Genomic DNA, 22,642 nt, shown 5'->3' with positions numbered 1-22,642 from the left:
TAGTATGAATTCTGAAGAAGGGAAAGTAAATAAACTCCTACATCTACGATGGAAAAGTAGAACGATCGAACAAGTAATAATGTAAAGATATAGAAACATGATAATGGAAAAATAAAACAACTAAAATCAAGTAAATTTTCCTCATACTAAAAGCAAGTAGATTTTATCATTAGAAGGTAGAGATGGCAAGATTGGATTGAAAAACCAATCATTTGTGCTATTTACAAAAACGCTAATGTACCTAAATAGATGAAAATAAAGGAATGCTCAACGAGAAACGAGGAAATGCTCCGAAAATGGGAGGAGAAGCAGCAGTCTCATTAATACCAAACAAGGGAGAATTTAAACAGGATGTCATTGCACACTGATACGATTCCGTGTGAAAGGCACCACAGTAAAACTCTATAACATAAAAATAGAGCTAAATAAACAAAGCAAACACAGGTATAAATTCTCACAAAGAACAAGCAAAGCCTACAGTTTTTTTTTCCTAAAGCACACAGTTATATAGAAAGAGTTCAACTAATTAGATAATCTAGCAGCCAAGATACAAGTGAGGATATAAGAAAGTGAATAATCATTCCAAAAAAATACATATATATATATGTATGTAAGACATTGCCTCTTTCACAAAGGAAGTATATATATTCTTATACCCTGGAACATTCACACAAATTTAATTAGCTACTTGGCCACAAAGAAAACATTAACAATAGTCTTAGAGCCTGCATATTCTGGTTAAGAGCCAATACAGCTAGAAATAAATAGTGTTGACCAAAATATATCACACATACAAATTAAGAAACACACCACTACACAACCCCTAAGTCAAATAGGAAATCAAGAGAGACTATCATGCACAACACAGGAACAATTTACATTAAAACCTAGTGACTGTAGACAATTCAAGATTCAGGGAAAAAAAGTATAACTTTAAATCCTTAATTATTATAGAAGGAAAAAATTTTAAAGGCGCAGAGTCATAACTAAAAAATTAAAAATAAGAAAAACAAAATAGACCAGAGATTAATTAGGGTTATAATCTAAAATTAATGAACTGGTAACTACACACACACACACACACACACACAGAGATTTAACAAGATAAGTCCAAAAGCTAGTTTGAGAAGACCAATAAAATTAACACCTCATAAGCCTGATTATGGAAAATGGAGAATACAAAACTAAGTAAAGAAAAACTGTATGAAACTAGTATAAAGGAAGGATATACAGCTATCGCCATAAGAAACCTTACAGAATTTTTGAGATGATTGTTAAATACTAGTCCAGAGTTACACATTGGAAAACCTTTGGGAAATATAAGATTGTCCTGGGATATATAATTACTAAAAATTTCCAACATTAAATGGAGACTTGAACAGTTTAATTACAGAAGAGATTACAGAATTGATTAAAATTCTGTAATGTAAAAGGGCACAGTTTAGATGAAGGTCACAGCTGCATTTTAACATTTAAAAAAAATTCAATACTATTTAAAGAATCTCCCACCTTGGGAAATAATGAAAAAGTCTCCAGTTTATTGTGTAATGCCACAATAACTTTCATTCCAAAACTCAAAGTAATATAAATAAAGAAAACTATGGAGGAATTTCATTTATGATCATGAAGTCAAAATCTTCAAAATAATTTATTACAATAATAAACTGTTATTTGCTGCTAATTGCTTCACGCAACTTTGTTGCCATCTACCAGAAATTGTCAAGATAAATATATAAAGTTAATACATCTATCTTGTGAATTATACCCCCTAGTGTTGTACAGCACAAACCCCGCACCATCTTATGGAGTAAGCCTCTCGCACTGACACCTCATTCAAAAATCTATTTCAGATGGACAAAGAATTTATATGTCAACATTAAACAGGAAAGTGTTACAAATAAATTAAGGATGTGGAAGAATTCTTAACCGAGACTGGAAACCTAAAAGCTTAGAAAACAACTAGAATGTAATGATTTATTATAAATTAAGGCTTTTTATGATAAAATATTACAAATAATTTCAACAGAATGAAATATATTGGGAAGAAAACACTTGTAAACCCAAATGAAATAAAAAGGTTTTATATCTAGAATATGCAAAAAGTTCTTAGGGATTGAAAAGTATACAGCCAATACAAATAAAAACTGGCAGCAAATATATAAGTATAATTAATTTATGGAAGAGTAAGTCCAAAAGCTAAAAAACTAAATCCAAGTAGGAAAAAAACATGACAGCTACTTTAATTTTCATTTTGCTAATTGATAAAAATAAAATCAAGTTATACTCTATTCTTTCTTAGTCATCAGATTAGTAGCATTTAGGAAGAGCTATGATATCTATGTCATGATTGGGGGTAGAGAGGCTTGTGGGGAAAGGGTAGTTTCACATATGGCTGGAAATGTAAAGTGTTATGGTCCTCATTGGAAAGCAGTATGACAATATCTCTTAATATTAAAAATAACTTAAGGTCTTGACACAAAAAATCCATTCCTAGGAATTCAATCACATGGAAACAAAAGCATCAATAAGTAAAATAAGTCAATTAATTAATTAATTAAAAATTTAAAAAACAGCAAAAACCCTTTATACGAGTATGCTTACCTTGTAGTGGATGAAGATAAATTAGAAAAAAGTGAATGCAATTCAGTATAGAAAATAATAATTAATTAAGGCACAGCTATCTCCATGAAACATTTTGCATTTGTTAAAAAAATAAATCAGTGCATACAAACTAACTTGAAACGATTTTCAAGTGCATTCCTAGGAGAAGATAAAATGAAGAAAAGTAAATGACGAAAAGTATATTAAATGATCCTATTTTGTAATTAATAACCAAATCTCCCCTATCTTGGCTAATTTGTATCTGAATTTGGAGGAAAATAGGGAAAGAGAAAAAGGAGTTGTTGGGGTGCAGAGAAGTCTGAGGCAGGAAGTCATAGGAACAGAAGACAGGAAGACAGAGTGAAAACAAGAGTAAGAAAACGAAAAGTGAATGTATTAAATAATTAAAACATACAGAACATACATTTCTTGAGAAGAGACATATGCTTTCAAAACAGGTCGTAAACATTTGGTTAGCAGTTTTCTAGTTATGCATTTTCTTGCGGGATAAATCTACATGTTCTCAACATGTATCAGTTGTTTGACTAAATGAAACTAAGCTCATGGTTAGGGTCTGGAACTCTAAGCATTACAATCCGTGGACAATTAGTCAAGTATTGGAAAAAAATCTCCGCATACGACTATACTTTACGGTACTTTCGTAAGGAGAATGGCCTAAAGGTTGAATGCCAAGGTCTGTCTGTGTTCTCTCAGGGACAGTCTTCCTGAGCGGACCTTCCAGGTGGTCTGAAATCTGTGTGAATTTCAATCGAACTGCAGGTTTTCTTTGCATTTCTGGTGATAAAAGCAGCTTTGCAATTGTGTTTTGGGACTCTTATTCTCACGAAGACATTACCATATTCTGAATGAAATTCAACATTTAAAAAATAATCCTTCGTGTTAAGCAGCATCTGCTGAATGCAGCGAACTAATAAAAATGTCTGTCTTTCTCCACAGAGCACCTCTTGTGTCACAACTGATCACATCGGCAAGTGAATGAAGTCTGTGATATTTCCCACTAATAAGATTTTCGTAAATCAAACGCCTCTGGAAACGAAATAAGGCTAGAATGCTATTGAGTTATTACAATATCTCAGCCGTCTGCTAACGGCCAGTCTATAGCAGAAGTCTCCTCTTCATATGTTCCCCAGATTGGATTAATTCTACAAGACTATTCATATCTCAACTCTAGTAANNNNAAAGAGTGTGTTTTCTTGGTAACTCCTGGTAGGAATTCCTTGGCTGCCATTCAACATGAGAGCCAAGCTGCGAAGACGCCGTGCTCAGGGAAACCGGCATCTACGTCTGGACTTAGCTCATCAATAAATTACCAGAAGGAATATTTCCTTTCTGTCACTTGGGAGCCACAGATGAATTCGGCTTGTGCTTACTGCTTGGTCGTGGTCAGGCCCAGGCCTATCGGAGTGCAGGGAAGGCCGGGCACAATGACTCATTCAGGCCTGAGCACAAGGAAGGAAATGCTCTATGGCCAAAATGCTATGTGGAGTCCCATTCAGAGCACCACACATTTCCCTGAAACTTGCTTAGGAAAACATTCTAATGCTGTTTTTAGTGTGTTCTATTTGTCATTCTGAAACACAACACATTAGTTACTTTGAACTCCTGGGCACTAAAAATATTTAAGTTACATAAGCAGATTGAGTGAAAGAAAGACTAAATGGAGCTTTTAACTCAACACACTCAAAAGCATCTCCTTATTGCCCTAACGAATAGTGAAGCTCTTGTAAACGGCTGTGGAAAGCCCTGCCGACAGCCAGCCAGACCATATTGGACAGTGCAAAGAAGCAGCAAAACCAAGATAAACAGCCGTGCATATTTTCTCCTGCTGGAATGAAAAGCAATGTTTTGCAAAAATACATACTCTTTTTTCCTATTACTATTACAATTCTTGCATGACTTTCATGTCCAATTGTTGGCTCACTCAGACTTGCAAAATGTTTGAGGGTAGAAAGGAAACAGAAGGAACCGATATTGCTTTTGTGTTCTATTTTGTCCCATACGCACTTGAAAAGCAGACACCATGTAAATATAAAAGGAAACTATTGAAATTTGCTTGTCCTTTCACTTTTTTTTTTTTTGCCTCCATCTTTGTTTTCTTTTATGTTTCTGGAGCTTTGATTCATAATCTTGAATCTCTTAGTGTGGGTCTCTATCTTCGGGAACTCTGTGTAAGGCCTCCACTGCCAACGTTGGGGATTGTACAGTTATTAGTGCAACTGGTTTTTTTTTAAAGATGCATATCGTCTGCGTGTGTGATATGTATGTGGGATATATTATGTAAGAGTAATGAGGGATTCTTTAGTGGGGCTGGGGTTATAAACAAGCTTTATATTACACATGTGAAAGTAAGTTGAATAGGATAAAAGCAGAAGAAATGGCATCACACATATTCACAGTATAACTTCTTTAGCATTTCTGAAAATAAGTGTGAAATCCTTCAACACGCACACACCCCAATAAAAGAGAGGTCAGTAACCTGAATAACTGTTTCTTTGCAGTACCGACTGAAGTGCTTTACTGGAAATAAAAGGGGGAAAGACTTGGTGGTGGTATTATAAGACTCATGAAAAGTCAAAAACAAAGAAACAAGTTTTAAATTAAACTTTGTTGCTTGGTTTTTAATTTGGCATTTTGGGTCAAACGTGTACAAAATTCAAAAGGAGGCATAATCGGAATTTTTAAAAAAATCATATTTATACCTAAGTAAATTAGACAATTTTCTGTTACTTCGCTCTAAATATAAACACAACTTCACACCACGCTAGTTTCTCAAAGGAGGAACTCAAAATTTTCTTGCTCCGGGGGGAAAAAAAAACCCAAAACACAAGGCAGCCAAATTAACCTGCATAGCAATAAAAGAAAATAATTGTACAACAGATATTTCTTAGAGGGGAAATATTTTCTAAAGCCTCTATATTTGAAGAATAATAAAAAAAGAGATGGTATTAATTAGTGGCAAACGCAGATGTGAAATAAAATGAGGAGGGGCACAGGATATAGGAAACTATTTGAACTATTTTAGCACTTGAAAATGTCAGACAATTTATTGAGGATTTATTCACTTGGTTTGGAAGGTCCTAGGGACTGGCTATAAAAACATCTAAGAACTGGTGCTGTTTTAACTGAGTCAAACAGCAGTATGAGCGCAGAATACTTTTCAGGTTATTTTATGACACTAGTAAATGAAAGGGACAAATTAGTTACTGTCCTTTTAACTCTAACCCCATAGATAAAAGCCAAATAATTAAGAAGGAAAGCAAAAGTTAAATCAGGAAAAAGGTCATTTTGGAAAATAAACTCTTCTCTTTGTATGCCTCAATGCCAAAGGAAGATCGTACCCAGTTAACTTCTTCCAAATATCTGCTTTAATTTCAGGGAATTTTTGCATGAATTTGTGATCCTTCAGTTTTTAGAAATCAAGCTAATATCAGAAGTACTATCCCACTTCACAGGAATATGTTCATGATATATGAGATAATTTACATGTTAACTACTTTGAGATCTTAGGAAACAAGGAGTTAAGGTGATTTTTTAAATCGGTTTTAAATGGACACGTTTAAAATATTGAGTAATTTATAGGAATTGTTATTCAGCGAATTAAATACACTGACATTCTTCCTCTAATCCAGGTTTGATGATGTTATGGAACTACCCCTCCCTACAAAAAGACAGGCTATCAAGCATATCGTAAATTAATGAATCCCTAAAGCCTGGGTCACGGTTTCGGAGTTCAAACTCGCTACTACGTTTTTAACTTCCTCGCCTTATTATCAGCGCATTAGCTCATCCACCACAGGAAGCGTGTTTTAAAACAAAGCCAACCTTTGCCTCAGAAAGCAGTCTTATTTTCAATGAAAAGTTTTGGATTTTCCAATTCCTTTAACACCATAACCAAGGAGAAGTCATTTCACGTTATTGGGCATAGGCTACAACACGAGTCAATATAATTTTCCTTATAAAAACCTGCAAGTGTTTACACAAACCCTTTATGAAATTCATTAATTAATCTTGTGGTGCTCTTGTAGACACCGATGTTTTCCCCTCCTGTTCAGTGATGAGAAGGCAGATTCAGAGAAGGAAAGAAAATCCACATTTTGAAAAACGAAAATATTATTTTAGGTTTTATTTTCTCCCCTCCGGGTAATCTGGGATTATTACTGTGAGTTGCTTACCACCTTTGTGCTGAATGTTGGCGTTTGCCGTGTGTGCGGAAAGTGAATCATCTCATCTCTGGGTGTTGAATATTTGTTTGTAGCTTCAAATTTCAGAACAGTCATTGTGCAGAACGCAAGAGGGTGTGTGCCACGAGAACTGTTACAGAGTATTCAAATAAGACATGTTTCAAACCCCACTTATTCTTTTCTCTTACATTTCAAACAAAATAAAATAAATAACGTTCTTAAGGATCGTTTTAGAGCTAATGACGACTCCGTTTCCTTATGAATTTGCTTCACACTATCTCAGAGAGTGCAATGCTCTGAAGCTTTTCCATTCTCCTGTCCTGATTTTGGATTAGCTTTTTACTTGACAGTGATTTAGAGAAAAACGAAGTGCTGTAATCGAGTAACTTTATCCAGGTCACTGGAGCGCCCTGCCTGCCTTCTTCCCTTCTCAGCTTTCCCACCCACCACACACACAGACACACAGACACACAGACACACACACACACACACACACACACACACACTGGAATGCGGCCATGAGCATCATTCTCCCTGTTCTAACGACATCATAAAAACAATTGGATAAGTGTGTACAGTGGCCAACTTTCTCTTTCTTTTCCTTTTGGTAAACACTGTGGTTCCCGAGTCTTCATCGCCACTTCTGAAGGCCTCAGTCAGTCTTGCTACAAATCGCTGCAGTCTGCCAGGGCGAAGACACAATCAGAAAAAGTGCAGGCTGCAGAGAGGAAAAGGGACAGCTGTGTGACAGGGACGGATGTGAGAAGCTGATAAGATGATGATGCTTGTTCCCAAGAAGTTTGTCTGATTTGTTACTATTGCTAGGATGTCGCAGGGGAAAATGAGACGAAGTTGGGCTTTTGGAGGGACGGACTATGGCTAGTTCCCATCACATCTTGTCAACTGTCCCATGAACCAGGTGAATTAAATGAAACTCAGCGAGAGGAAGGCAAAGCTCTTTGCCGTTAATGTAAATACCTGCTGGTTGTATTCTTGTTTTTAAAAGATCATCTTTTCCAACTTCTGACAAATGAACTTAATGTGACTCCATTCGAGGAGTTCAAAATTTATAATACAAATTCACAAACCTCTCTGTATCTGCAAAGAATATTTGCATAAAATATTCACAGACCCTGTTCAGACTTACCAATATTTCAGTACAGTTTTTAACTATTCTCACCACTGCTTGGAGCAACCTATGGAAATAAATGTCATTTTACTTTGTGGTCAATATATTCAGACCTAACACACGCAAAAGAAATGTGAATGCAGTCTTTAAAGAAAGGGAGCTAGAGAGGAACTGAAAGTGGAAAAGTACAGAAACTAGCACAATAAAGAAGGGACACATCGATTATAAAGTATGTATACTGTTGTGAGTGTCTCCGGATTATTTTAAAGACCTTTATCCTCTCAGAGGACAATTTACAAATCACCTTCTAAACTCTTTCTTACCTACTTCTATTTTTATATACTTCTTCCTGATAAGTTTTTCGCAGACATATATTTGAAGCAATTCAGTCTATTTATGCTTAAATATTACATACAAATAATGTCACCTAATCATTTATTTTAAAATGCTCTAGATGATTTATTGTAGTATCATTCCAAAAAAAAGGCTTTACTTCTTTTTTTTCAAAATATTCTTACTTTTTTGAAATTAAGATTCAATTAGCCAACATATAGGACATCATTAGTTTCAGATATAGTCACTGATTCATCAGTTGCATATAACACCCAGTGCTCATCACATCACGTGCCCTCCTTAATGCCCATCACCCAATTACCTCATCCCCCCACCCACCTCCCCTCCAGCAACCCTCCGTTTGTTTCCTAAAGTCAAGAGTCTCTTGTGGCTTTTTTCCCTCTCTGATGACTTCCCATCCCGTTTTCGCTCCCTTCCCCTATGATCCTCTGTGCTGTTTCTTATATTCCACATATGAATGCAACTGTATGATAATTGTCTTTCTCTGATTGACTTATTTCGCTCAGCATAATACCCTCCAGTTCCATCCACGTCGATGTAAATAGTAAGTATTAACCTTTTGTGATTCTTCTTTATCCATTCATCTGTCAATGGACATCTGGGCTCTTTCCATAGTTTGGCTATCGTGGACATTGCTGCTCTAAACGCTGGGGTGCAGGTGCCCCTTCGCATCACTACATTTGTATCTTTGGGGTAAATACCTAGTAGTGCAATTGCTGGGTCATAGGGTAGCTCTGTTTTCAACTTCTTGAGGAACCTCCATACCGTTTTCCAGAGTGGCTGCCCCAGCTTACATTCCCACCAACAGTGTAAGAGGGCTCCCCTTTCTCTGCATCCTTGCCAACATTTGTTGTTTCCTCTCTTGTTCATTTTAGCCCTTCTGACAGGTGTGAGGTGGTATCTCATTGTAGTTTTGGTTTGTATTTCCCTGATGCCCAGTGATATGGAACATTTTTTCATGTGTCTGCTGGCCATTTGTATAAGACTTTACTTCTGTAAAATTTTACCTCTACGTAAATATAACTTCTGAGATTGGTTTCATTCTATTTTTTAGACTTAAAAAATAAAGGTGGGGCGAGTCCTTCACATGACCTTACAGTCAGCCTGCTAGTGGCCAGGGCTAAATGAGTAGCAAGAGGATAATGAACATCAGTAAAGTTTGGAGGTGGTTTGATTTCTATTTTTGTCTCAGTAATGGCATGAGGTGAGTCCAGAGAAAGACAATTGGTTGATAGGATATATCTAAGAGAAATGAAACAATCTAGTCTTTAAAAGGAAGCATTTTGAAACAGTGTATGAAGAAGGCCTTCTTGCAGGATGTTATACTTTGTTATCAGAATGAATCAGGGTCCCAAATGCCACATTGTATTTCTTCTCTGCTTCTAATTTTAAGCTTCTAGAGAAAGGAAAATCTTTACTCCCTCCGAAAATGCAACACTTAGACACATGACAGCTGTCCTCTATAAAGACTAACCTTAAAAATGATCGGAACATTTTAGATGTAGTTAGTGAATTTAATGTTTGAGCTAGAAATCTCACCATGTGACAAATGTAGATCAGCACTTTCTAAAATTGTGTATCAAGTATGAATTCTCGTGGAGGCCGTATTATATTCTACATATCCAATTAAATATTTTACTTTATTTTATTTTATTTTTTAATATTTTTTATTATATTATGTTAGTCACCATACAGTACATCCCCAGTTTCTGATGTAAAGTTCGATGATTCATTAGTTGCATATAACACCCAGTGCACCATGCAAAATACGTGCCCTCTTTACTACCCATCACCAGCTTATCCCATTCCCCCACCCCCATCCCCTCTGAAGCCCTCAGTTTGTTTCTCAGAGTCCACAGTCTCTCATGCTTCATTCCCCCTTCTGATTACCCCCCCTTTCTTTATCCCTTTCTTCCCCTACTGATCTTCCTAGTTCTTATTTTAAAAGGTAAGGTGTCCAGCTGTCAGTAGGTGTAAAAAGCCAACTAAAATGACATAGCTCTTGATAGTAAGAAAGAGGACTAATTACTGAACAGCTTCTCTGTGTGTCCCTGATGCTTCATTCACACATTCAACTGATATAACAATTATCCTATTCTGTAGATGAAGATATGGATGCCCAGAGAAACTAAGGGATTCAGAAATCACATAGGCACTTTGTGTCAAAGCCAGGGCCAGGGCTAGTCTCGTTCTTCTATTTTATAAAAGGAAAATAAGAGTAGTTTTTGAAAAAATTTGGAGATGAATTCAATGCAAACTCAGGATTTTGGCTATTAAGCAGTCAGATCATCTGAATAGTCATCCGAATCTGAATAAATGCTTACGTTCAGAATCACTTACCTGGTTTTCTTTCCACTTTCCCCTATTCTGATATACATACCAATCAATTTAACCTTTTTTACTTTGCTGTCATACATTTATCAACCATCTTCAAGAGAATAAGACATAAAACATCAAGGGTCTCTGCAACCTGCAAGATGAAAAGCCTGGTAGCAGCTTTTTACCCCACTCCGCTTGAACCTGTCTGTGCCGAGTAAGCTCGCAGACTGTTTCAAGTTCCTGTGGCTTGGGCCAGAGCCAGTCTTTGCAGACACAGTTTCATAGAAGACAGACTTTTTCCCCTTCCAACTGGCCAAGTTTTAAATCCTGCAGTGGTTGAGTCTGATTAGGAAGGTAACACTGGGGGAAGGTGAAATGGGGTGTAGGAGTTCATTTGTTGAAGAGAAGGTATGTTTTATTAAAAGAAAGAAAGAAAGTCTTCAGCTGCAAAAAGGCATAAAGGCACAGATATTTTCAGTTTATGTCAGAGGCTGAAAGACGGGTTACTCTGAAGTCACTGCTTGTCTCTGGGCTTAGAGCTGCCTGGACATAAAAAAATAAAATAAAAAAAATCCGTAACCTCCTTGCCACCTCCGTGTCATCGTGTTGTTGCCATTTTTTCTTGGCTGGCTCTGAAAGCCTTTGCATTTCATTCACTCACTCACTCATTCACTCACGCATGTACCGCTGTTCTAAAGTTCTAAGTTGAGCTCTCTGCATCTGTCTTGCTCTACTCCGTAATCACTTGGTTTCAAAACTACTGCAATGTCTTTCTAATCCACTGTGGTCTAAAATAGAACAGCCTTTTAAACATAGTTGACACGACTTTTTTTATTATCCTGTAGAGAAATATGTGTGTGATTCATCTTCAATTCAAAAATACTGATGTAAATATTTATTTTTTTGTTGCACTGGAACAATGTAACAATTACCTTTGTGTTCCTAAAAAGACATACCAATCACCAGTAACTACAGAGCGGGGACTCTTAACCAGGGGTACCTGTATCCCCTCATTAAATGCACTTTGAGGGGTTTGTAAATACGTGAAATTATATAATTTCTTATATGTATGTTTACATATATTATATATATAGTATCTAGTAAAGGCCCTTGATATTTTTATCAGATTCTCAAAGTACACACTTATGTTTACATACTTTTATTAAAATCCATAATAAAACGAATTTTACTGCTAACTGGTAATGACTATGATCATATTCAGGAAATGTTCTCCCCAAATCACTCTTCTAATCCTTCTTTCTCTCACAAAACTACCAGTCACAAATCTTCCGATGTGATATTGAGCTCTAGTTTATAGGAGACAAACTTTAAAAACCAACCAAAAATAAACACACCCTAAAATACTTCACTTGATCCTATTTTCTTAACCAAATCCTGTGCTTTGCTTTCCTTCCAAATTTAAATTCTTCAGCAAAATCCCACAATCATCTAGATATCATTCACGAATTATTTAATCTTAATCTCTGTGATCTGAGTCCTACCTAAATTCAACTAAAAACTGTTATGGAATTTTTCATTCATTATCCAGTTGGTTCACCATAGAGACTGTGAAAAGGTTACGGAGGTCTAAGAGGCGAGGAAGGCAAAGAAGAGAGAAGGAAATGGCTTGTCAAGATCACATTTGTGAGTAAATTTATGTCCAATGAATCCACGTCATTTGCTCTTTCTCCAGCTCTCTCATCTATCCATCGCTAATATCGTATTTTTCTGCATACGATGGCTTCCTATTCATCTTTTTCCAAGTCCTGTTTTTATGTTTTAATTCTCCGTGAAAGCCAATGTCATATATCTTCTTGAATCTGTCAAATGACAATGTTTATCACCTATCGTGCATTCCTCCATCACTCATTTATGCAAGTTTTCTCCTAACCTCCTTATAATTCATTTAAAGAAAACCATTTAAAGGAAAAGTACTTTGTTCACAAATTAACTGCCCTCTGTCTTCCTCCAAAATTAACTAAAAATTTAGAATTTCAACAATAGATGTCAGTTCTTCAAGCCTTCTGTTTTATTTTAATTTTTGCGCTCCTCTGAAGCAGTGATCTAGAAAGATTGATCTATAGATACGGAAGCAAATGAAACCGTAATCATTTTAGTGTTTAGATGTAATGGCTTATCTTGGGGAGGTATATTGAGCCTGTTTTGTTTTATTATTCCCTGAATTATCTTAATTTTTTCATTCTCACTTTCAAAGACAATACCCTAACCCCTCCTACTCGTTTAACCTTACACATTGCATAATATTTAGTACCACTTTTAATGTTTCCATGAAGTCTTCCCTTAACACGAAAGCCTAAAGTCAATTCATCATCCCCTGAAAAATCATTTTACTAATACATTGCAATTAATCCTGGAAGATTAAGGAGAGCCAAATTAATCAAAGGAGAGCCAAGTCTTTATCACTGTTTCCTTCAATTCTAATGTAATTGTGTCATGGCAGTATTTTTCGTAATTGTTTGTTTGCACAGCTACGTAATAAACTTATAGGGAAGAAATATATTTCTTTGATCTGCTCCAGTACTTAATGGGAATCTGAGTGCTCAACTGGAGTAGACTGATTGTGTTTTACCTTGATTTGCTAAATCCATAGTAAAATATAATCCAGAAGCCTAACTATCAAGATTCCAAGAGTTATTTGATAAGGAGAAGAATCTCAATTTTCTTCAGATGTATTTTATATACAATACAAAGATTCTTTATTTTGTGGACTTAATCTCTCTCAGAACATAAAAAAAAACAATGAAAATCATCAAATTTAATATTTTGGTAACTAAGTTTTAAAATATGCTTATGGAACAATGCACAGGTCTTATGTTCAATTAAATGAGTTTTCATAAATAAATCTTATACTTCAAACAAGATATGGAACATTTCTATATCTACCCAGAAAGTTCCCACAGGCCCCCTTCCACTAAATCCCACTCTCTGTCTGTTGTTTCTACTACAAATAGATAAATTTCTCCTGTTCTTAAACTATTTTTTAAAGATTTATTTATTTATTTTGGAGAGAGAGAGAATTTGAGAGCACACACACACATATGTGTGCATGCGTGCGAGTAGAGGGGAGGAGCAGAGGGAGAGAATCTTCAAGCAAACTCCCCAGTAAGCATGAAGCCCAACTCAGGGCTCTGTCTCCTGACCCATGAGTTCAAGACCTGAGCCAAAACCAAGAGTCTGATGCTTAACTGACTGAGCCACCCAGGTGCCCCTTAAACTTTGTTGAAATGGAATCATGAAATCTATCCTTTGCATTGGATTCTTCTGGCCATTTATGGTTTTCACAATTCTGCACATTGGCATGTATTTGCAGCTCACTCTTTTATGTTACTGAGTAGTATTCCATTATGCAGACATGGACAGGTATTGATCTGCAATTTTCTTTTCTCGTAATGGTTTTGGTGGGCTTTGGTATCAGTATTATACTGGCCTCACAACAAGAAGAGGAGTCTTCCCTCCTTTTCTATTTTCCAGAGGAATTTACATCTAATTGTTGTAACTTCTTGAAATATTTGATAGAATTAACTAGGGGGAAATATCTGGGACTGGAGTTCACTTTGCTCTGAGTTCTTCATTACAAACTAAATTTTTTAAGTAAATAAAGTTTCATGTTTAATATTCCTTCTTGGGTTCATTTTGTTAGCTTATGTTTTTCAAAATATTTTCCATTTTGCCTATAGATTTTATATATTTGCATAAAGTTGTACATAATATTCCTTCTTATCTTTTTCCTATTTATTAAAGTTATAAGTGATGTCTCCTTTTAAATTTCTATACTGAGAATTTGGTTTTCTGTGTTTGTTTTCCTAATTAGCCTTACCAATTTTTAAAAACCTATAAATTTCTTTAAAGAAGCCACTTTTGCTTTTTTAAATTTTCTCTATTTTTGTTTTTTATTTCAGAGACTTTTCTCCTTTATTTATGGCATCTTTTTTCCTACTATATTGAGGTTGAATTTGCTAGTATCATCCTAGGTTCTTACATTGAAAATTAAGTGATTAATTTTAAATTTCTTTTCCAATATACACATTAAAAGCTATAAATTCTTCTCTAACCATTATTCTTTTTTTAATTATTTATTTATTTATTTATTTATTTATTTATTTAAAGATTTTATTTATTTATTTGACAGAGATAGAGACAGCCAGTGAGAGAGGGAACACAAGCAGGGGGAGTGGGAGAGGAAGAAGCAGGCTCCTAGCAGAGGAGCCTGATGTGGGGCTCAATCCCATAACGCCGGGATCACGCCCTGAGCCGAAGGCAGACGCTTAACCGCCATGCCACCCAGGCGTCCCTCTAACCATTATTCTAAGCACATTTGCATTTCATTAATCATTTGGTTTGAACTACTTTTTAATTTTTTAAGTAATTTTTTATTCCACCAATTGGTAATTTATGAGTTGTTTAATCTCCAAAGTATTGGGAATTTTTAAATACATTATTAATGTTACATTTATTTATTATTTATTTCCATTGACAGTTCCCTTCTGCCTAAAGAACTTGCTTTCGCATTATTTATTGTGCAGGTGTGCTGGCAAGTAATTCTCTCACCTTATATTTTTCTAGATATACCTTTATTTCACTCTTGGTTTTGGAAGATCTTGTTTGCTAGATATAGAATTCCGGTTGACAGATTTGTTTTGTTATTTATTTGTTCTCAGCACTTAAAAATATGTTTCTATTTTCATTTGGCCTCCACTGTTTCCAATGAAAAATTTACCAAAATTTGTATTTTTGTTTCCTATATAGTCTTTTATCCATAGCTTCTGTTAAAGTTTTGTTTTTATGTTTGGTTTTTAGCCATTGACTTTTCTCTTATAATACTTTTCTTTTATTCAGGTAAAGTTCTTATATTTTTAATTTATTTAATTTTATTTATTTACTTTATTTAATTTAAATTTAATAAAAAACTACACATTTTAAGGTGAACAATTCAGTAGCATTTAGTACATTCTGTGAAACCACCACCTTCATCTAGTTCCAACACTTTGATCACCCCAAAAGAAAACACATACCAATGAAGCAGCTATTCCCCCATTCTTCGCTCCTTACCAATCACCAATCTACATTTTGTCTGTACAGATTTACCTATTCTGGACATTTCAAAAAATGAAATCATACCATACGTGACCTAGCTTCTTTCACTTAGCATGTACACTGTAGCGAGCAACAGCACCTCATTTCTTCTTATAGGTGTGTATACCACAGTTGGTGCATCCATTCATCCAGTGATGGACATTTAAGCTGTTTCTACCTTGGGCTGCTGTGAATAAAGCTGCTATGAACACACTTGTCATGTATTTGTTTGAGTACCTTGTTTAACTTGGTGGGAGGCATATTCCTAGGAGTGGAATTACCGAGTCATATGGGAACTATATAACTTTTTGAGGAACTGGCAAATTATTTCCCACAGTGACTAAACCATTTTACATTCCCACCACCAATATACATGGGTTTGATTTCTCCACATTCTCTCCAACACTTACTGTTTACTTCTTATTATAACCATAATAGAAGGTGTGAAGTGATACCCCATTATGCATTGATTTGCATTTTCCTGATAACTAATCACACTTATGTGTTTGTTGGTCATTTGTATGTTTTCATTGGAGAGATGACCATTCAAGTCCTTTGCCTATTTGTAATTTGGGTTGTCTTTTTGTTGATGAATTGTGAGAGTTTGTACATTCTGTTTTTTATAACCTTATTAGATATATGATTTCCAAATATTTGCTCCCATTATGTAGGTTGTCTTTTCACTCTTTTGATAATATTCTCTGATGACCAAAAGTTTTCAATTTTAACAAAGTTGAATTTACCTATTTTCTTATTTTGTTGTTTATGCTTTTGCTCTCATAACTAAGAATCCACTACCAAATCCAAGATCATAAAGATTACCTCTATGTCTTTTTCTAAGAACTTTATGTTTTAACCATAATATTTAGGTTGATTGATCCATTTTGAGTTGATTTTTGTATATTAGCCTTTGGACTTTGATGCCCCTTGCTGTGGTTCTTCTTGTATCTATTTGGCTTAGGACACTGATCTTGATTTGAAAGTTGATAATTTGACTTAGTTTAGTAAATTTTTATGCACTATTTATTCAGATATTTTTATTTTAACTTCTCTTTCTGTGATTACATGGACGATGCACCACTCACTGCTGTCACACAACGTACAATAACCTTGTCCATGGTATTTCATTCTCATTTTTTCCCTGTATTTTTTGTCTTTTCTTTAGATTGGGCAATTTCTATTGCTCTCTCTTTAAACTCACCAACTGTTTTCTTCTGTTTCCAATATGCATTCATACCCATGCAGTGAACCTTTCATGTCATATATTGTGTTTTTAAATTTTAGAATTCCCATTAGGTTAGAAAATTTGGAGTTTCCATTTCTCTGTTAGGATTTTCCATCTGCAAAATAGTGATAAGTATCGACATCTTTAAGTAAAATTAGTTTGAAGTATACATAAATATTTGCGCATGTTCAGACATAAAAATAAGAATAACACTACTTCAGTTCTCAGTTTAAGAAGTAGAACACTAAGAAAAAGAAGAAGTAGAACACTAGCAGTACTTGAGAAGCTCCCAGTGTGCCTTTCCCAATCACATCCCCTCATCCTTATAGGGGTAACTACTGTTACACATTTTGTCCTAATCATTTTCTTTCTTTCTTTTGTAGTTTGTACATCCTAAATAATATTCTGTAGTTTTGTCTGTATTTTGAGGTATATTCAACATATAACAGAAAGAACAGGTCTGGAATGTATAGTTTGGTGAGTTCTGAAAATGGAATACACATACGTAAACCTGACCAAAAATAAGTTTAGAGCATTCCCATCAACTCAGAAAGTCCCCACATACCCTCCTCACACAACATTCCCACCACCAACCCAGAGGTAAACATTCTTCTGATTTATTCCACCATCTATTAATTTTGCATGTTCATATGAATGGAATCATATATAGTATGTATTATTTCATGATTAGCTTATTTCATTTATCATCAACTTTATCAGAAATATGTTCAAAACTTAGAGCAAAAAGTGGTCATAAAGAGTACACAGATGGAAAAATCCCTACCACAAAGGTGAAATAATATTTTGAGATATATTAAGTCACTCCTTGTGGGTTAAACATCACATAGCAAAAATCTGTATGTAGAAAACTTCAAATGAAGATGCAAATTTAATCCAAACTGCAGTTACTGATCACGCATTACTTTGTAAGTTCTATGGAATAAGTCTAAATACACCAATGAAAAGGCAGATTGACACAATGATTTAAAAAATACAAACAAATTATGTGTTGTCTGTAAGAGACTCATTTCAAATATAATGATATAAGTAAATTGAACATAAAAGGATGGGAAAAGATGTACAATGCAAATATTAATTGCAGGAAAGTAGGAATGCCTACGTTAACATCACATAATGTCGATTTTAGAACCAAGAAAATTATCAGAGACAGAGAAAGACATTGTATTTTGATAAAAGGCATAATCCACAAAGAAGCCACAGCACTCTTAAGCACTGTGAGAGGGGAAGGATGTCAGCAAGACGATAGAATCAGGAACTGCAAAATATGTGGCACAGAAAATTATATAATTGAAATTATAAATTGACAAATCCACGATTATAGTTAAAAGCAACATCCCTCTCTCTAAAAATTGATAGACCAAATTATGGGAAATTCTTGGCCATTATTACTTCAAATATTTATTTTTCTCCCTTATATCTTTCTTCTTCCTCTGTTATTATACTAATGCATATGTTACATGTATTGAAATTATCCCACAGGTCTTGGATATTCTGTTTTTTGGTATGTTTTCATTCTTTTTTTCTCTTTGCATTTCAGTTTTGGAAGCTTATACTGACATATCTTCAAGCTCATTGATTCTTTCTTCAGCAGTGTCCAGTCTATTGATGAACCCATCAAAGGCATTTTTAAATTTCTGTTACAGTGTTTTTGATACCTAGAATTTCCTTTGATTTTTTTCTTAGAGTTTCTGTCTTTTTCCATGGAGCCCTTAACATATTCCTCATAGCTATTTTAAATTTCTAGTCTGATAATTCCAACATCTTTGCCATATTTGAATCTGATTGTAATACTTGTTTTGTCTTTTCAGCCTGTGTTTTTTCTCGTCTTTTATCATGGTTTGTAATTTTTTATTAAAATCTATACACACACACAAACACACACACACACACAGAGCCATACAAAATATATTGAAAAAAAGGGCTAGAGTTAAATAGGCTTTTGGTGTGAAGTTTTATATGAATCTGACTAGGATTTCATATGTGTTTAATTTAGTTTCCTGTAGCTGTAGTTGCCAGAGGTTCAAATGCCTCTAGTATTCTTGATTTTGTCTCCTTTGCTGTCTTTGGATTTTCCTATTAATTCCTCCTTTAGTAAAGACTGCTCCTTTCAATTCTTAAAGCTGTAATCCAGTATTATCACACTTAAGCCCTATTGATGTGGTGGAAAGCTATGTGGGTGAGGGGAAAACATTCTATATTTCTACAATTAAGTCTCAGTCTATGTCCCTGGGCTGTGATCATCACAATTGTTCCTTATCTTCTGTTACCCCCTTAGATGAGATAGGAAGTCTGGAGGGAGCTAGAGATGGCTAAATTCCCTCCCCCCTAATAAATAAGGCTATTGTAAATGTATTTCTCTCAGAATATTGGCTTTGCTTATGGTGAATTCTTTGGGCATATTTCAAAAAGCTCGGTTTTCTTTTCCCCCTTACAAAAACACAAGGATTTTTCTTGTTTCCTCACATGAAAACTCGGTGAGGTTTCCAGAGGAACAACTCATGAAAGCCTTAGGACCCTTTAAGACTGAAGCCCCCAAGGGTTTCCTACTCTCACACTAGTATACATTCTGCTTCCAGCAATTTAACAAAATAATCACATAAGTTTCTCTAATAGCGTCTGGCTCCAGCAGCTTCTTTTCCAGATAAGCTGATCTCAACTATGATTTTCTATCTTCATCTTAAGATTTGGAGTGGTGGTTTGCTCCAAGAACTCAATTCTCTACTGGGTTTAAAAAAAAAAAAAAAAGGTGATTGACTTTCTGTTTGTTCAGCATTTTTTCTTGTTGTAACATGGGAGTAATGACTTCCAAAATCTTTACATGTCAGAACTGAAACTAGGAATCCTCGAAACTTGTTTATGGCAAAACTTTTGGAAAAAATAGAAACAGAAAGATTTCCTCAACTTGATAAAGAGTACTACAAAAACAAAAAACAAAACAAAACAAAAAAACAACTACAACTTACATTATGCTTAATAGTGAAAGACTACATATTCCCTAAGGTAGGAACAGGACAAGGAATATCTGCTCTCACCGTTCTCATACAACATAGTTATAGAAGTTCTAGTTAGTGCAAAAACACAATAAAAGGAAATTGAAGAACTACATATCTGAAAGGAAGAAATAAAACTGTCCCTATATGCAGATTCCATGATCATCTCTGTAAATAATGCCAAAGAATCTATTAAGAAAAATTCCTAGAGGGGCGCCTGGGTGGCAGAGCGGTTAAGCACCTGCCTACAGCTCAGGGCGTGATTCCAGCGTTATGGGATCGAGCCCCACATCAGGCTCCTCTGCTATGAGCCTGCTTCTTCCTCTCCCACTCCCCTTGCTTGTGTTCCCTCTCTCGCTGGCTGTCTCTATCTCTGTCAAATAAATAAATAAAATCTTAAAAAAAAATTCCTAGAACTAATAAATGAATACATCAAAGTCACAGGACACATGATAAACATAAAAAGTTGTGTTTCTATAGACTATCAATAGGGTACACAGATACTAAAATCGAAACCGCAACACCATTTACAATTGCTCAAAAATAGAAAGAAATACTTAAGTGTGAATATAATAAAACATATACAAGAACTGTATGCTGAAAACAATATAATGCTGATGAAAAAAATCAAAGATCCAAATAAATGGAGAGATTTACCATATACATGCATTAGAAGACTCACTATAGTAAAAAATATCAAGACAAATGTAAGCAAAGGAACACTCAAGACTCAATAGTAAGTAAAACAAACAGTAAAAGTAGAAAATGAGTAAATACAAGACCAGACATGTCACCAAAGAAGATATACAGATGTCAAGTAAACACATTAAATTATGTTTAATATCATTTGCCATTGGGAATATAAGGTAAACCACAATGAGATATCACTAGATAGCTATCAGAATAGCTAAAATAAGAATAGATAAAACACTATATGCTGGCAAGGATGCAAAGAAAACAGATCATTCATACATTGTTAATGGGAATGTAAAATGGTACGGACACTCTGGAAAACCACTTGGCAGTTTCTTAAAAAACTAAACATGCATGACCTTAAACCCAGAAATTGCACTGCTGTGTATTTTTTTTTTTTAAGATTTTATTTATTTATTTGACGGAGAGAGAGACAGCCAAGCGAGAGAGGGGACACAAGCAGGGGGAGTGGGAGAGGAAGAAGCAGGCTCCCAGTGGAGCAGGGAGCCCGACGCGGGGCTCAATCCCAGGACCCTGGGATCAGGCCCTAAGCGGAAGGCAGACGCTTAATGACTGAGTCACCCAGGTGCCCGGACTGCTGGGTATTTTTATACCAGCGGAATGAAGAGTTATGTTCACATAAAAATCTGTACACAAATGTTTATAGCAGTTTTATTTGTAATAGCCCAAACCTGTAAAAACATGTTCCATGAGAAACTATGGACTCTGGGGAACAAACTGAGGGCTTCAGAGGGGAAGTGGGTGGGGGACTGGGCTAGGCCGGTGAAGGGTAGTAAGGAGGGCATGTATTGCATGGAGCACTGGGTGTTATACGCAAATAATGAATCATGGAACAGTACATCAAAAACTAATGATGTACTGTATGGTGACTAACATAACAGAATAAAAAATTATTATTAAAATAAGCCCATGTTTTTCAAACAGAGAGTGACTAAACCAAATGTAGTTCATCCGTACCATGGAATACTAGTCAGCAATAATTTAAAAAAAAAAAAAGAATTAATTATTGATATATGCATAACCTGGATGAATCTCCAGATAATTATGCTGGGTGAAAAAGCCAAACCTAAAGGTATTTTTCCATGTACATATCATTCTTTCAATGACAAAATTACGGAAATGGCTGCCAGATCCGTGGTTGCAGGGGAAAGGATGTGTGGTTATAAAGGAGAACAAGAGGAATCCTAGAGGTGTTTGAAATGTTCTGTGTCTTCACCGTGTCAATGTCAATATACTGATTGTAATATTGTGCTATAAATTTTTGACATGTCATCAGTGGGGAAAACTGGGTGAAGGATACACAGGACCTTTCTGTAGTATTTCTTACAACTGTAAGAATCGATGATTATCTCAAAATAAAAGATTTAATTTAAAAATTAAGTTAGAAAGAATTCAGACTGCTGGATGGTGAATGGACTGCAGGATGGGAAGGGGAAACAAGAATACAAGAAAGAAGTTCTATCAGAGGGCAAGTATAGTAATTCAGGAAGGAGAAGATGGCAACGTGGACTATGGGTAGTAACGGTAGAAATGAAGACTACTGAATAGATTCAAGATACAGTCTGTTGCTGAGCCAGCAGACCTGTTGTGTGTATGGATGTGAGAGGTGATGAAAAGTAAGGATTAAAGGATGACTCAGAATTGCAAAATGAGAGTCAGTGAGATACGAGATGGGCGATACAAGCTGGGTGAAAAGGAACTGAAAGGGGAATGGAGTCAGGAAGAATGTGGACAGGTTACCATACATGCCTTGGAAATCCACTCAAAATATGAAATGGAAATAATTAATTAATAACGATTGGAGTTACATCATGGTGTATTGGAATTAATTAACTAATAGATGGAGCATTTCTGGACCATCAGGAGTGGGTGGCTAAGATGGCATAGGAATGAAAGTTACTGAGAATAAGAAGGTCAAGCACTGAGGGGCCAGAGGAAAGCTAGCACTCAGGGTATTAGGGTCACTCAGGATAACGGCATAGTTTTAGGTTGA

At 35.3% G+C, this 22,642-nt stretch overlaps 2 long non-coding RNA genes across 2 annotated transcripts in view; one reads left to right on the top strand and one right to left on the bottom strand.

The window, feature by feature from the left end:
- Positions 1–5,082, top strand: part of LOC103657424 — a 102,148-nt gene extending 97,066 nt beyond the window's left edge. Inside the window, exon 3 of the long non-coding RNA XR_566845.2 lies at positions 3,559–5,082. This is a non-coding gene — a long non-coding RNA (uncharacterized LOC103657424). The remainder of the gene's footprint in view (positions 1–3,558) is intronic.
- Positions 1–22,642, bottom strand: part of LOC121105723 — a 340,480-nt gene that overhangs the window by 17,657 nt on the left and 300,181 nt on the right. The gene's annotated exons all lie outside the window — the stretch shown is intronic.

Source organism: Ursus maritimus, unplaced genomic scaffold, assembly GCF_017311325.1.
Source record: "Ursus maritimus isolate PB19 unplaced genomic scaffold, ASM1731132v1 scaffold_29, whole genome shotgun sequence".
Classification (NCBI taxonomy): Eukaryota; Metazoa; Chordata; class Mammalia; order Carnivora; family Ursidae; genus Ursus; species Ursus maritimus.
Note: the sequence above shows the minus strand (reverse complement) of the source record. Positions and strands in the feature narration are given on the sequence as shown.